The sequence below is a fragment of the Peromyscus californicus genome, unplaced genomic scaffold (genome assembly GCF_007827085.1).
Source record: "Peromyscus californicus insignis strain IS unplaced genomic scaffold, ASM782708v3 Scaffold_20__1_contigs__length_68692818, whole genome shotgun sequence".
Taxonomy (NCBI): Eukaryota; Metazoa; Chordata; class Mammalia; order Rodentia; family Cricetidae; genus Peromyscus; species Peromyscus californicus.
In genome coordinates this window covers 36,919,523-36,936,316 of record NW_026294503.1, presented here as the reverse complement: position 1 = coordinate 36,936,316, position 16,794 = coordinate 36,919,523, and the positions used below count along the sequence as shown (strand labels likewise).

The window sequence follows — 16,794 nt, the reverse complement described above, 5'->3', positions numbered from 1 at the left end:
TCTCTGAGAGTTTGGATGAAGATATCAAGAGTGCCCAGGTGGTCAGTAGCAGAGCATAGATGTAAGCCGGGTATTCCTGACCCCCACTTTCCCCCTTTTCCAGAGTTCTTTTGGCTTTCTGACATTCCATGTTGGCTCAGAGATGAACACATTTGCAATGCAAAATAGAAGACCTTTGGGCTACCCTGGCAGGTGCATCTCTGAGCTGTGTTTCTTCTATTTTGGGGCTGGCACATCTGCTAGAAATTTCTCAGAGATGCACATGCTGTGAAAGGGGCTAGGGAGCAGAGATAATGGCAGGGCTGGGTAGGCAAATTTATTGTGTAAGTGGCGACATTAAATATAATTAATGTAACTGCCATCTCATTAGGTAAATCACTCTTGGGTTCAGGACATATTTTTCATATAGGCTAAAGCTACAAGGAGGAAGGGGAAGCATTAACTTGGTATACTGGCAACATGCCACTGGGCCAGTCAGGGGTTAGCTTTAAAAGGGCAGTGTAAAAGGATAGAAGCAGAGGTCAAGATGCAGGAAGCAAGTGGCCTAATAGTATCTATAAAATAATTGGCCTTGCTTGGCTATATGTTCATTCCCTTTCCTTTTAATGCCTCAATATATGTCCTGATGTGATAATTTCCTTGTGTGTACAGCGTGAGAGCCCTGGCACCCAGCACTGCTGCTTTCCTGGACAGATCGGAGTTGAGGTCTATCTCCTGTGGTCATTAGCAGTGGGTTCTGGGACATCATGGCCAGTGTGAACCTGAATCTCTCACTGTCCTTTATTCTTTCCAGGACTCTGATATAACCATCTAAACCCAGACAGTTGCTATAGTTCACAAATGAGGATTTATATGCTCACGAATCATTGGTTACTTGTCCAAGGTCACAAAGTTAGAAGTGGAGAGGATTTATACTTGGATCTATTTCTAAAATGTTATTTACTCATGACAAATCCCTCAGAGGAGAAACTGGACCTTATGATATACAGGAGAATTTCAGGGAGGGAGAGGAAAGTGGGTGTCTGATTGGGAGTGCTCACCTCATGGTTCAAAGGGAACTCCAATGGTATTGGGTGCGTGCAATTTATTCAGTGACTGCTCTAAATTGCCTCCTCCTTTCTTCCCTTTTGATTATTTTGTTCCTTCTCACTTTAGTGTGAATTACTCTAATTAGCTAATATCTTCACAGGTAGCAAAGTGCCACTTACACTTATGGTCTTTGATGTAGGCCTGGAGAAGAAAGTAGGGAGAGGGATCTTAACTTCATGGGAGGGACTCCTGGGCTAGGGTCCAGGAGATTGATGAGCAGTTTTGCAAAGGCAATCATTATTCAAATGAGATGGTTACATTCCAAGACTTATTTGAATATGTGACATTCAACATGCAAGGTGTTTTCTTTGTGTTACTATGTTCTATTCAATTAAAGATTTAATGTTAGATTCCAGTGATGTCCTTCAGTCCTGCCTCTCCTGGATAGGTGTTAGTGTGAAGGCATGGAGTGAAAGTGCTAACTTGGAACTGTCTCCTGGCTCAGTGGGGAGCCAAGGTCATAGTCAGGCTGTCCTGGGAAACTTGGAGCAAATGTCTATTTACCCCAGATAGGGATCCAAGAAAAGTAGTAACTCCACCAATACTGAGCCTGCAGAAGCAATGAGTGGATTGGTGTTACTTACAGAAGCATGGAAAACTCACAGGCAATTGCATCACTGAAAAACCCACCTCAGCACTGGTAATGACTCAGGAAAGCTGTATCCCCAGAGCTCCTTGCAGGCCAAAGAGTCTCTTCCAGGAACCTTGGCTGATCAGGGGATTACTCCTTGCCCTAGATGCTGTTTACTGTTTCCATAACCTTGGGGAGGAGCCCATGAATCTTGTTAGTTTCTACTCTAGGCTTTGTTAGATTTGCTTATGTCCTGGGTCTCCTTCCCTCCTCCCTTCATGAGAGAATGTTTCTTTCCAGATGAGGAGATCACGACACAATCTAACTCTCCTTCTGATTTAGTGAGTGACCCTCAAGCAAACTGCTCAACTTCTATAGATAAGTAAAATGGTATGATGGTAGTACCTACTACCTTCAAACACTTGGAGGGTAACAGAATAATATAAAAACCTTAGACTTAGTCTATTCAGGTGACAGTGCCCAGTATACCTCAGATGGGTTCTTTACTTACAATGGTTGTTCCCCAACAGATAGTTGGCAGTCTGGAAATGGTTCAAAAATTAATGCCTTACTAGCTCATCTGCTTAGTTTTAAGGAGCAGCTGGCCAAAGAATTCATCTTGAAGAAAAAGCAGGATCTTGTCTTGATAGAGATATTAGGTCTGAGCAGTGGATACTGTATGCAGAGCTGGGAAAGTAGGACTGTATCTGTGTTATGAAGTGGCTTCAGTGAGCTAGGACTAGCTGGATCTTTGTGAGCTGACAGGTGACCAGAAGATGAGAAATAGAGGGGATAGAGGAGAGATGGTGCTGGAGGAGGTTGAGGGAGACTTGTCCTGGAGGCTTCAAAGTCCTCATATGTAAAGTGGGAATCATGATATGTGTAGGCAATGATGCTCTTAGTAGTGGTGAGATAATCTGACATTTCACCAGCCCGTGAGTGTCCAAGACAAGAAATAAGGAGCCCATCATAGAAAGAATGAGACTTGTGTTTTAGAACTGTAAGGAGAGAGGGGTAGGGTCACTCTTAGACTTGTGAATGGTCTGCTGATGCCCCTAAACTTCTACCATGCAAGTCTCCTTCTCAATCACTTGGAAGGTCAGGGAAAGAACCCATCATTGAGGTATGCTGCTTCCATATCTTCTTCTGTATTCTCTTTCATGATCTGTTTACACGGCAGAATAGTATAGAACCACACAAAAATGTTCAATGAATGACTGACTACTCATTAGTGAGTGATAGGATATCGCTAGCTGTTATTTATACCATGAAACTTTCCATAAATATTTGTTCTGCACCAACTCTCTGTTCTTAGAATAAAGTTATGATGAGTGGATAGATAAACTTCACCATACCCATCTACATTTGATTTTCAAAATATATATTGAGTATATTTTGCTTCAAATATGTCCCCAAGTTTGCATTATTAGATTGTTTTTGTTAGGTATTATAACCTTACAGGGGAACAAGTGAACTAAGGGCCAATCCAACTATGAACACTTGTGGCAATGAAAGGAATGGATGGCAACACACACAGGTTACAGGGGCAGTGAATATAATAACATATATGTTCATCCTGGCAGCTGCTTGCTGAGTCCTCCAAAGGTTAGTGTTGAATTGTCCAAGAAGAGAAGATACAAAATAGGACAGGAGGAAGGGCTTGTTTATATTTTCTTTGTGCTAAGGGTGGAAATATATATGTGACAAAATTCATGTAGTTCAATAGGTTTGGGTGTTTTCATAATCATGGCAGTGACCACCACTTTCTAGTTCCAAGAAACTTCCAGATCCTCTGAAGGAGATCTCATATCCATAGACAGTCATTGCCCTTTATTGTTTCCCCAGTCTTTAGGTTCTGCTCTACTTCCTTCCTGTGCAGATTTGCCTCAGTCTGCATCTTTCTTAGGAATGGAACCATAAAACACATTGTACAGTTGTGTATAGTTTCTTTAATTTAGCATCATGTTGTAAGGTTCATCCATATTTTAAAACTCCACTGCTTTCTGTAACTAAATAATATTCTGCACATAAAGTCAAGAAAACTGAAATGGTTAGTTGTATGTCAACTTGACACAAGCTAGAATCATTCAGGAAGAGGGAACTTCAGTTGAGAAAAATGCCCCCACCAGACAGGCCTGTGAGCAATACTATGTTGCATTTTCTTGATTTATGATTGATGTGGGAATGCCCAGCTCACAGTGGGCAGTACCACCTCTGGGATGGTGGTCCTGGGCACTATAAGAAAGCAGACTGAGCAAACTATGGGGAGCAAGTCAATAAGTAGAACTCCTCATGGCCTCTGCATCAGTTCCTGCCTTAAGTCCCTGCTCTGACTTCCCTGAATGATGAGCTAATAAACTATAGGATAAAACAACCCTTTCTTCCCTAAGTTGCTTTTGATTGTGGTGTTTTATCACAGCACTAGAAATCCTAACTTAGACAACATGCAAACATGACTTCCTGACCAAGACCTGCATAAGATCATAAGCCAAACAAAGTCTAAGCATGGCAGAGGCAGGTACTAGTGAAATCCCACCCCCAGCTGAGAGGCTTTTGGCAACTCATGGTTGCTGGGGAGGGAGAATCACATTCCTGTAGAGTTGTACCTGAAAGGCTAGCCATGCTCTGGTAGATGACCCTAATACTGGCAGCATAAAGTGAACTAAATGGGTTTGAAAAAAAGAGACTACATGAAGTTGGGAAGGATAGTGGAGGAATTGGAAGGGAGGGAGATGGAGTAGATTAATCAAAACACATTATGCATGTAAGAAATTTGAAATTTTCAGCCGGGCGGTGGTGGCGCACGCCTTTAATCCCAGCACTCGGGAGGCAGAGCCAGGCGGATCTCTGTGAGTTCGAGGCCAGCCTGGACTACCAAGTGAGTTCCAGGAAAGGCGCAAAGCTACACAGAGAAACCCTGTCTCAAAAAAACAAAAAACAAAAAACAAAAAACAAAACAAAAAAAAAAGAAATTTGAAATTTTCAAACAATAAATAAATATGAGATTAAAGGAACAAAGGAAAACGATATTCTCTTGTGTATTCGTGACATGTCTATTCCAGCAATTCATCAGTTGATGAATCTTAGTTTTTTTCTTCCTTTGTCTATTGTGGATATTTTTGTGAACATTCACACATGAAGTTTTATTTGATCAACTGTTTCCATTTCTCTTCAGTAAATAGTAGGCTTAGAATTTCAGGGTCACACGGCAATTCTTTGTTTAAGTCATTGAAGCTTTCAAACTGCCTTGCACATTGGTTGCATCACTTTACATTTCCACAATCAATGGACAAGGGACCTTAGTGTCTCTACTTCCTTGTTAGAAATTATTATTTTTCAAATTTTCTAAAATGCATAGCTATACTGGTGGGTATAAAATCATGTTACTATATCATTTTTATGTATGTATGTTGGCAGGATATTTTTTTTTTTTTTGGTTTTTCGAGACAGAGTTTCTCTGTGTAGCTTTGCGCCTTTCCTGGATCTCGCTCTGTAGACCAGGCTGGCCTCGAACTCAAGAAGACTGTTATATTCATATAAAAATATAGTGGAAGGGATAGAGATTTTTCCATTTCCTCTTTAACTCCATACTTCTATAATTTTCTTCATCATTAATAACTCCCCACATATTGATACAATGTGTTTAAATTATAGTTGTATATTGTTGTCATTATAATCTAAAATCCATGGCTTGCATTAGGGTTCATCTTCGATACTGTACGTTGAATGGATCTGGACAGATGAATAATGACACCCACCAACACTGGTATCTTACTACCCTAAAAAAATCTGTTACACTCCATCTGTTCATGGCTTGCTATCTCAAAACCCATGACAACCACTGAGGTTTTTTTTTCAGTTTCTACAATTTCACCTTTTACAGAATGTCATAGTTACAGTCACACAGTATATGCCCATGTATGCCAGTGTCTTTCACTTAGTAGTAGACATGTAAGGTTTTTTCCAATGAACTTTCATGAGTCCATGTCTCTTTAGCTTTATATACCATCCCACTATCTGGATACATGAATGCTCATTTAGCTTTTCACTGCCTCAAGGCTATCTTATTTGCCTCCAATTTTGCTTTAAATATCTGCATATAGGGTTTTTTTTTTTTTTTTTTTTTTTTTTTTTTTTTTTTTTTTTTGGCGAGGACAGTAATTCTCAATTGTTGTGTATCTACCAAGGAACATAATTGCTGGATCTTGTGGTAAGAGTATGTTGATTTTTGTATAAAACCACAGACCCTTTTCCAAAGTGACCTTATCATTTGCCAGGAATGGATGAGAGTTCCTCTTTTTCTCTCCCTACCTCCTCTCTAGCATTTGGTGATTTGGCGTTGTGGCTTTGGGCCACTGTGGTAGGTGTGCAGTGGAATGTCTTTGTCTTACTTTGCATTTCCTTGATGACACACAGTAAGGGATATGTTCTTCTCTGTGTTTTTTTCTTCTGTGTGTCTTCTTTGTTGAGGTTTGTGTTCAGGTCTTTGGCCCTTTTTTAATTGGTGTATTTCACTTTGGTTTGTGTTGGCATCTCTCTAATGACTAAAGATGTTGGGCCTCTTTTCATGGATATGTTGGCCATCTGTGTTTCCTCTTTAGAGGACTTCAAATTTATTTAAAGTGTGATAGGAAGCCAACAGGATTTGGTGGCTAGGAGATTCTATGATTTTATTTTCATATCAAAAGACCCTCTGACTTCCAGGTGGAGAATGCAAAAAATCAGGAACTACTTGTGAGTGTATTTTAGGAACAGGGGTAGGAGGAAGTGTGCTGGGCTTTGGGAGATAGTGGTTCACAACTTTGCCAATTTCTTTCTGGTACTGTTTCTGGGTACACATTGCCTCCCTGAGCCTCACCTACTACCTCTGAAGATAGCACCATCCTCTCAGGAGCAGATATAGTGGAAAGCTGAGTTGGGAGGACTAACTTGGGATAATTGTGTAGAAGGAGTCCTGAGAAGTGAATGCCTTCCCAGTAGCATCCAGCTGGCTGCCAAGACCTGAAGGTCTTCAGTAGAAATCAGAAGTTTTGATTTATTATTTCTGTTGTGTTCTCTCTCTGCTGTGCTTCTGGCAGGTGATAAATGAACAGTTACAAGAAAGTTGGGTAGATAGAAAGAGGTAGATTTACCAGAGATGAACTATATCTCCTGGCATTTACACAGGGCTGGGAGTAGGGGATACAGGTAGCAAAAACAAAAAGTGCTTATCCCTTGGGGGCTTAGGTCAAGTTCAGGTATGACGTTTCTGAAACAGAATTTAGCAAAGCTGATCTACTATTACATTTTCTCTACCCATTTAGGCAACTCCATAGATCTATGCATCTGTGATGCTAATTACCATCATTTAGTTGATTGCTTACCATTTTTAATCCCCATAGTTTAAATAACAGTATTGTTATTTAATTGTGTGTGTGCGTGTGCGTGTGCGTGTGCGTGTGCGTGTGCGTGTGCGTGTGCGTGTGCGTGTGTGTGTGTGTGTGTGTGTGTGTGTGTGTGTGTGTGTTAGGTTAAGTGGATGATGAGACTGGAATAAATCTTGAAGGACAATCTTCATTTTTTAAACCTCTTCTCTTGTTCTTAGCCAGGATACAGACATGTGATACTGTTAACCTCTTAAAGGAAGAGGAAATGACTGGGCTACTTCTGCAATCTTGAGACAGGATTCCTGAATATCTTCCCTTATACCTTTGATCCATTCTACTGTGATAATCATCTAATATAGTACCTCCCTGTTTTGAGGTCTCCCTTACATCTTTTATACTGAGCTAAATTGCTTATACAACATGGGCTTTTAGTTAATATGAATATTTGCTGAATGACTGAGTAGATTCATCATCACTTCATGCCCAGAAAAGAGGTCTATATAACCTTTTCAGGGACATATATTGAAAAAGATTGTTTTTAAAAAGTAAAAGGCATAAGTTCATGATTAATTCACACCAAAAATAGGTTGATCATTGTCATTTTATAATGATTAATAGCTAAGTCAGTATGCAGTTTCCAACTTTAAGTTCATTCTGATTCACAGTTCAAGGAAACTCCCAAGATCTTTAAAGTTGGCAGTTTTTTTTTTCTACCTGCCTTTTTCTTTTCCTTTGAATCTTGCCCTTATCCTGAGGTCCCCTCCACACTTCTGACTCCTGTTTTCTGGTATGTTCATTATCTTCATTCTCCCCTGGCTAAAGAAACTGTGGCTCAGACCAAACGTTTGAGAGCCATGAAGGTATGTATTAGCTGGGTTGTCTTAAGCAGCTGTGGCTGCCTGCCTCCCCTTACATATCCTTCCATAAAGGCATAAACATGTTCATGATGATCTGTTAGGTTGTAGTTTGAAACTGGACTGAAATAATGTTTGAAGTATACAGTATCATGGGGATTGGCTGTTTCTTTGGCTAAAAACATGACTCTTCTTAGCATCTGAGTTATCTGGGTTTGCTCCTTTGTTTGATTTTTATTTATTTATTTATTTATTTATTTTTAGAACTCAGCCCATTCTCTCTTTAGTGCATTCAACATTTATGATATACTATGTCTGTCCTTAGCCTTATGCCCTCCTCTGGGGACACAGTAGCTCAGGAACAAAGAGGGTTGCTCTTTTCCAGGACTGTAATTTTCTGACAGGACATAGAAACCAAGCAAACAGTTAATTCTGTAGAAAGATTGTGACTCCCCCAAACAACAAATCAAGGTGACATACTAGAGGACAAGAACTGGGAGCAGACAGAATTTTGGGGAAATGGGCCTTGGATTAAGACCAGAGACACTTGAGAACCACCTTGGAGAAAGCCTCAGAGGCACAACAAAGGTTTGGTCCAAAGTATCGAGTACTATAATGCATATTTATAGAAATAAGTAATGTAACTAAATAATGTAACTCATGGAGAAAAAGGAATTGCAGATGGAATGTTAGGATCTTACCAATCCATTCCACAGCTGATGTGATGGTTTTCTGGGTAAGGACTGAGACTGTGTCTTCACTGCTCACTTCTGTGTAGTGCCTTGGCATTCTGACCAGGCAGGAGACACTGATTCCATAAACTGGAGTATTCAGGCTTCATGGACATTGCCTGAATCTCCTTCTTCCTTTTGGATGTACATATTTTTACAGATGGGGAAACTGAGTCCGCAGTAGTAAGTGGCACACCAGAAAGTGCATTTTGGAGCTGGGATTTGAACCAAAGCTTGACTTGCTTTAAAGACTGTGAGTGGGGAGACTAAGAAATAGAGTGGGCAATGAACATCTCTTTGCTCCAGGATTCTGAGTCTTCATTTAAAGAACCATTTATTCTGGGACTGAAAGAGTCTGTGGCCATCTCTGACATCAAGAAGATTGGGTGACAGTATAGTACAGTGGTTGGGATTCATGGAGATACCTTTTTGGTTTTTCTAATGAGTGAACTTTGTCCCACCTGTGATTTGGCCTGTTCCCGTTCACTATGGATGTGTCCAGGAGAAACTGATACCCATATTTACCCATTCTCCCTCTCTGTCTGCCTTCTTTCCTCTAGGTATCTCTCCATGATCCTAGGATAACTACTTGCCAAGATCATGGTGTAGATTGGATTTGGGAAGAAAATATTCACTCTAAAATGAAGATGAGATGGAGAGTTGGCTCAAGGGTTAAGTACTCTTGCTGCTCTTGTGGAAGATCTAGGTTCAGTACCCAGTACCCACATAGTGGTTCTCAACCACCTGTAACTTTAGTTTCAGGAGACCTGACTCCCTCTTCTGACCTTTAGGCATCCAGCACACATGTGATATACAAGCATGCATGAAGACAAAATACACTTACAAGTAAATTAAAATGAATATGAAATTTAAAGAATAAAATGAAATCCCTCTATTTACTCTAAGAGGCCAATATTTCTACCCCTGATTGCGACGATCATTACTTTTCCAAGTCACTATTTTTATGTGTTGTCTTTTGTCACAAACACAATGCTGACAATGATGGCTACCTCAAGTGTTTTCTGTCTGTGTGATCCCAAACTGTTGACTTTAGATAGAAGTTATTTGGCTTTTCTCACAGTCCTGGCTGGAGAGGGTTATCGGCCACCATGCACAGAGGAGAAAATTGAGAAGCAAATCCACCTGTGCATATTCAGTGGCTAGTAAAGAGCTGGGATTTGTGGTCATGGCAGTTTGGCAACAAACTGTCACTCCTTCTATACCAAGCCGCTATACAAATCACCAGTTGCTGTAGTTTTCCTTCCGAAAAGTAGAGGGAGTTGGGTTTATGTGTCTGTCCAAATTCCTCCAGCTTTGTTACCTCATGAGCCAACAATGGAAGCTTCAGGAGTGGCCTGGACGCCTAGACAAATGGAGTTTGTATCCCTGAAGCAGGATGCTTGATGCACATTTGACACCAGTTCCAGTGAGTCCAGGGAAGACTGATTCTGTTTGGTCCCAGAAAATTACAGAATTAATTCCTGAGCATCTCCTCTAAATGGTTTCCATCCTTTGCTTCTGTTTCTTCATGAGTGGAGCCTGCCTGGAAGTGTGTGAGAAGGCTGGAATGGAGGCCCAAGGATCTTGTGGGTGGTCAGCGTGGGAATGAAGTGATGCAGGCTGAGTCATGGAGCACTTACAAGGCTAATGACAGATGCTAAATGAAATGAGATCACAAATCATTAAATCCAGGGCACAAGCAGAGCGCAACTGAAATGTCAGCTTTGCCTCATCAGTGAAGCCTGTGTCTTGCTTTCTTGTGGTCAGACCCTCTACTTTTCATACTTCAGCAGTGGAGAGATCAGTATGGCTCCTTTCCACAGTACACACATCAAGAGCCTCTACATCCCTCCAGGCAGACTATGCTATGGGGCCCTCCCAGGCATATAGATTGTACTTGCCTTCCCTGCTGGGCATAGATATATGCACAGGACAAAATAAACTCAGAGTTGAATTCTTTTGGACTCTCTTAAGGCCTATGTAGATGCAGGTTCAAAGTGAACAGTGATAATCTATATGTAATTGCCAAGAACAGTCAACTGGCTCATTTATTCACAAGTGCATTTGTTTTGTTCTCCATCCCTTCTCTTGCCCATCCCAAGTACTACTCCAGACCTGTACTCTCCCATGATTCCTGGTAAATTTGGTAGTGGTCCTCTTTTTAACAGGTCTATGCTTCCATGTAGATGTGCCTTCACAGTATATGGTAGGATGAAGCTTGTGTTGGGGCAGGTGGTGCAGAGACATTCTGCGAAGGTGGGGAGGGCTTGCCAGGATAGGTAACCTATCAGAGGGAGAGGTGAAAGTTAGCCTTACCTTGCTGTCGAAGATGGCTTGCCAAAAACACAGTGATATTCTGAGGAGATAAAGTGCTCAAGTGAAGAAGGTTGAAGAGGAATTTTTGCAGGTTGACTCTGAGGTTAGTAAAACAATGGAGGACTAAAACTGAAGTCCTTGGTTTTTATAATAAGGATTCATGTGTTTCGTGGAATAGATTCACACTGGTACCAGGGCTGGACCTGTGGCATAGGTGGGTCTGTCTGTGCAGCCTTACACACTATCATACTCTGAGGACCTAGATATTAAAGTTCCAGTCATGACTTTTCTCTCAGATGGCTGTGTGCCAGCCTCTCAAGCTCCACAGCATATGAAGAGGCTCAGCTCTCCTTTTTTTTCTGAGTTTTCTAAAACTTCTAAAGTTCTGAGTTCCTGGTGCAGCTCACTTCAGTTGCCTCACTTCCTGTTAGCAGTGGGGATTGGATGCCGTTGTGTTTCCTTGATTTGATCTTTTTGAGTTCTTTGTGGGACCAAATGAAATCATGGATCTGAACACTTTGGCCGCCAAGAATGCTAAGGTTCTGGATTGGACATCAAGAGGCAGGATTCCCGAGGAACTCGGAGCATACTGCTTTCATCCATGTATAAGGATGAGTGGATATGTGAGCCTAGGGTCCACTGAATTTCCTTAGTGCCTGAATAGTGAAGAGGAACTCAAAGGGTTAAATAAAGAAGCACCTATGTTAAGCCCGCTGACGTCTTCCTGTGATTCAACTTGAATTGGGTGCGCTGCGGTTATGCAAAGGAAATGCTTTGAAACATTTATAGCCATTAATGAATGCAGAACCTTAAAATTAGATGGTATGATATTCATAGACTCCCAAAGCTGTCAGGAAGCATAGAGGACGTCGACTTGAGGCTCGATCCTAAAGCAGGAATCCCCTCTTTAGCTTCTGGGGCAGACAGCAGCTGCTGATATTCTTCTGTAGACTGTAAATCTATGCCTTCAAGCAGGTGTGTCTGTCACCTTCTATTTCTGACATGGGTCATTTCTATCATTGCTTTCAGACACTCTCCATCAACCATAATGAATGTGGGTCTTGCTTAGCACCTCACTGCCCTGGGTTTCTTCAGGAAAGAAGGAAGAAACTTCTGTCTTCTCTAAGAGTCAGAGAGACGTGAAGTCAAGTCAGGCCCAGCTTCCCTGACTGTGACCTGGACACTTGGCATGCCTCTCCAGGTTCAGGGTCCTAGTCTCTGGGTCCAGCACACTACAAAGATCTTTTTTGAGGATCTCATCTCTGCCTAGCTCTCCTGGTGCTTCTGGCATCCATCCAATATACTCCTTTGGAAATTGAAGCTCATCTTCAATTATGCTCCAATGTTATTACATAATTAATGTATGTTTAATTATTGTTAATTCTTCAAATAGTATCACTATATACTATTTATTAAACAGCTATTATATACTATTGCTGAAAAATATGCATTAGTATTAATTTTCAAAAGCTTAACTGTTGTCACATACATATTAATCTTGTAGGATTTGGGATGAGGACAGCTGGGAGGTCCACAGCATGATGGAGGTAGCCTGTGAGGTCAGAATGTGATCATCAGATTTGGCAAACTTGAAGCCTCTGCAGTTTCTATGAAGACACATTCTCTATGGGAAGCTCACTCATGGGGAGCTTTGTGTCTGTGTGCACCCACACACTTAGATGCCCCTGTGTGCATGTGTTTTAGTTGGCATCAAGAGCAATAAAGTTGTGCCTACTACAGTTCAAATGAAGAAGTGTCTCTCTCTGGAGTACCTAACCTGAGCTGGGAAGGAGTTCAGGGTCAAGATCTGTGGCTGTGACAACTCTGAACAGGGCTTGCTTATCTTGGTTTCTTCAAAGCTTTGGCTTCAGTTTATGAACCACTAGCTTATGACCAAACTCTGAAACTGTATGGATCTCAGTGTTGAAATTTAAAGTGCTGTGTAAGATGAGGGGGCACAGGACCCTAGGAAACACAAACTTGGATCCTCCTATTTAAAGTGGTTTAGGTATGAAAAATATATACAGTACATTTTGATTTCTGCCAAATGACACAAAGTCCTTAAGCATACAGGTCCTTAGTCCTTGACTGAATTTGCTTACTGGATGAGCTTCTGAGTCCCTGGCTCTGACTTCTTTGGCACTTGCCACCAGTGAAGTCTTGAGGAAGTCTGCCAGATACAGGTAACTTATTGGTGGAAATAAGTATGATTTCTCTCACACACAAAACTATTTTAGGTTTTTCTCCTCATACTTATTCAACATTTATTATTTGCCAAGCTACAAAGCAATTTGCAATGGGGGAAAACAAGTCATAAGGCAATGTAATTCCAAATCAGTCTTCTGCTGAGGGATTTGTCTTCTCTACTGTTAGGACAAGGCAAACTGGTTTGCAGGTCACAGGCTTCAGTACTAAGATGCCCACTATATCTCTCTCTTCATGCCTATTTGATGGTACATGTCCCTAGATACTGCTGTGCACTGTGAGATAATGCTTTTGTTCACTGGTTAAATAAAATGCTGATTGACCAGTAGCCAGGCAGGAAGTATAGACAGGATAAGGAGACAAGGAGAATTCTGGGAAGAGGAAGGCTGAGTCAGGAGACACCAGCCCACCATCCAGGGAGCAGCTTGTAATGACACACAGGTAAAGCCACAGAACATGTGGTGACATATCCATTAACAGAAATGAGCTGAATTTAAGTGTAAGAGCTAGTCAATAGTAAGCCTGAGCTAATGACTGAGCAGTTTTAATTATTATATGCCTCTGCGTGTTTAATTGGGTCTGAGCAGCTGCAGGCTGGGCGGGACACAGGAAAACTTCCCACTACAATGGTGACTTGATTTATTCTCTGGTCTGTGTTTTCTAATGGCCTAAGAACCTCTGATCAGTCATTCTATATCTGTTTCTTCCTCCTTTCTAGAGCATCAGCCCAGTGTGTTGAATGAAATCTGCCTCCTAACAGTTGGCCATTTACATTTGCTTATGACTGACTCTAAACAGCTGTCCTAAAAGAGCAATGTAGGCCCATATTCCAGATGTGAACATGGAGGCTCAGAGATCTTAAAGGTTTCACCTATGGTTGGAAGTCACTGAGAGTGGTTGAGTTGTCTTCTCTAGAGAATTGGGATCTATTAGAGGATTCTCCTCCTTAACGACGAACTTCTTATTGTCATTCTTTTTTTAATCTTTCTTTTATTTAAAAAATTTTCATACAGTATATTTTGATCATATTTCCCCCCTCACACAACTCTTCCCAGTACACCCACCCAACTTCATGTTCTTACTTTCTTCTAAAAATAAACTTCAAAACCCAAACAAACAACAACAAAGGAAAACACACACACACACACACACACACACACACACACACACACACACTAACACACACAGGCACAAAACACAACAAAAGGAAATACACACAGAGACACACAGAGACACACGCAGACACACAGACACACACACACACACACACACACACACACACACACACACACACACACACCATTTTGTCCATTTTATTTTGGCCACCTCCTCCTGAGCCTGAGGCCTACCCTAGAGTGCATTTGGTAAGCCTATGCAGTGTCACTCCATAGAAGAAAACTGACTTCCCTCTGTCAGCTGCTATCAATTATAATAGCTTCTTGATTCAAGGTAGGACTTGTATGTCTACTTCCCCTTCCTGGTGATGTTTTGTCTGGTTGAAATTTGTGAAGGTCCTTTGTGTACTGCTAGTCTCTGAATTTATATGTGCACCAACCCTGTTGTGTCTGAAAGATGCTGCTTCCTTGCAGTCATCCACCACCTCTGGCTCTTACAATTTTTCCATCCCCTCTTCCACATAGACTCCTGAGCCTTAAGGGAAAGGGTGTGATAAAGATATCTTGGATAGGACTGAGTGATCTAAGGTCTCTTACTATCTGTATATTGTTGAGTTGTGTATCTTTGTGTTCTTTACCATGCACTGCAAGAAGAAGCATCTCTGATGAGGGTTGAGCAATGCATTGATTTATGGGTATAGGTCTATTTTGTTAGGAGTCATTTTATTGCTATGTTCTTTTACCAGAATAATAGTAATAGGTTTTCCCCTAGACTCATGATCTATCTAATCAAGTTCTTGGCTACTTTAGTAGTGTCAGGTATGGGTTCCATCTCATGGTGTAGGACTTAAATCCATTCAAAGAGTGGTTGGTTACTCATATTACATTTGTGCCGCTGATGACCAGAGGTTATATTTTGCTGGTAGGTCACTGTTGCAGCTCTAGTATCTAAATGAGATTGATGATTGTCTTTTATCCTCTAGTAGAGTATATAGCAAAGTCATGGAAACAGAACTTAAAAATATCTTTGGATAATTCTAACTGAGCAATGAAAGGCAAATGAATTAAAAACAGACCTTGAGGAAAAAAACTTATGAAGATGCCAGAAGATAGGAAGACCTCTCATACGCATAGATTGGTAGGATTAATACTGTGAAATTGGATATCCTACCAAAAACAATATATAGATTCAGTTAAGTCCCCATCAAGATTCCAATATAATTCTTCAGCTAGATTAAAAGAATAATCTTAGATTTCATATGAACACACACACACACACACACACACACACACACACACACACACACACACAAATGAAGAGAACCATGATAGCTGAGTCAAAGCTAAATAATAAAATAACTGTTGGAAGTTACCGCTTCCCCAGATTTCAAGTTGTATTTACAGAACTAATAGTAATAGAAGCAATATGATACTGGCATAAAAACAGACACACTGATCAATAGGATAGAATTGAAGATCTGAACATAACTCCATGCACTTACAGACACCTGATATTTTTATAAGAAGGCAAAAGTACACACTGAAAAAAATTCAGTCTTCAACAAATGGTGCTGGTCATTTTCATTCTCAATGAGATCTTTTTCTGGGTATTGAGCAGATTCTTTCACAGTAGCCACGACATTTGGCAAGTTGTGATAGCATACTTCATTAGAATGACTGTGCCTGCTTGGAGTAATTCTCCTGGGGAGATAGAAGAGCATAGATTTCAGGGGTGGATGGCTGCAAATCATCTATCTGTATGAAGCAGAGACACAGGTTGCTGGTAACCATCTCTGCATGGAGTGCAGGTGCAGGTATCAGTGAACCATCTCTGCATGGAGTGAAGCAAAAGATTGGTCAGAACAATCTTTCCATGAAGTGCAGGTGGAGATGTCTAGGACCATCTCTGAGGTACAGGGGCAGGTGTCAAGGAGATATCTTTGTCATTTATCTCATAGTTGAGTGACGTCAGCTTGTGCTGTCACAATGTTCTGAGTCCTAGTGTGTGGCTCTCCATTGCATTGCTGCACTGACCTTGAGTGACCATCCCTGTTCTCTCTCACTCTTCCATGCAGTATGAGAGGTGTTTGCCTATCTTTATTTTTCTAGGTACTGTCTTTTTAGCACACTAAGGCCATATGCCCTTTTCATAGAGTAAATGTATGTAAAGGTCAAACATACTTTTTGTGTTAGTTTAAAATATCAAAGGCTGCACAACTTAAATATTACAATTTTGGAAGAAAACCATACTTGAATGGAAAGCATGCCCATTAAAGAAGTCTTCCCCAGGTAATATCTATTAAAGTGCTAGAATTATAATACTTTAAAATATGTATGTATTTATTTTTAAATCAGATTTCCCAAGAAGGTAACTGAGAACATTTTAAAACATTGTTGGAAAATATAAATCACTAATTATGTAGTTTACACATATTGTAAAAGTTTAAACAATCACGAACATTTAATTGTCATGGACCTCTGCATCCCAGGAGCCCCAGAACCTTGAAGTTAAAGCAATCTGGTTGTTTTGGAATGGATTGCATAAGA

At 40.8% G+C, this 16,794-nt stretch overlaps 1 protein-coding gene across 3 annotated transcripts in view; it reads left to right on the top strand.

Annotated features, from left to right (window-relative positions):
* Positions 1-16,794, top strand: part of Fam135b (family with sequence similarity 135 member B) — a 285,796-nt gene that overhangs the window by 85,775 nt on the left and 183,227 nt on the right. The window contains exon 1 of one of the 3 annotated variants that reach the window (XM_052747947.1): positions 9,264-9,282. The exons of the other annotated variants lie outside the window; for them this stretch is intronic. The gene's annotated coding sequence lies outside the window, so the exon portion shown is untranslated. Of the gene's footprint in view, positions 1-9,263; positions 9,283-16,794 lie in introns of those variants that run through there. 3 annotated transcript variants of the gene reach the window in all.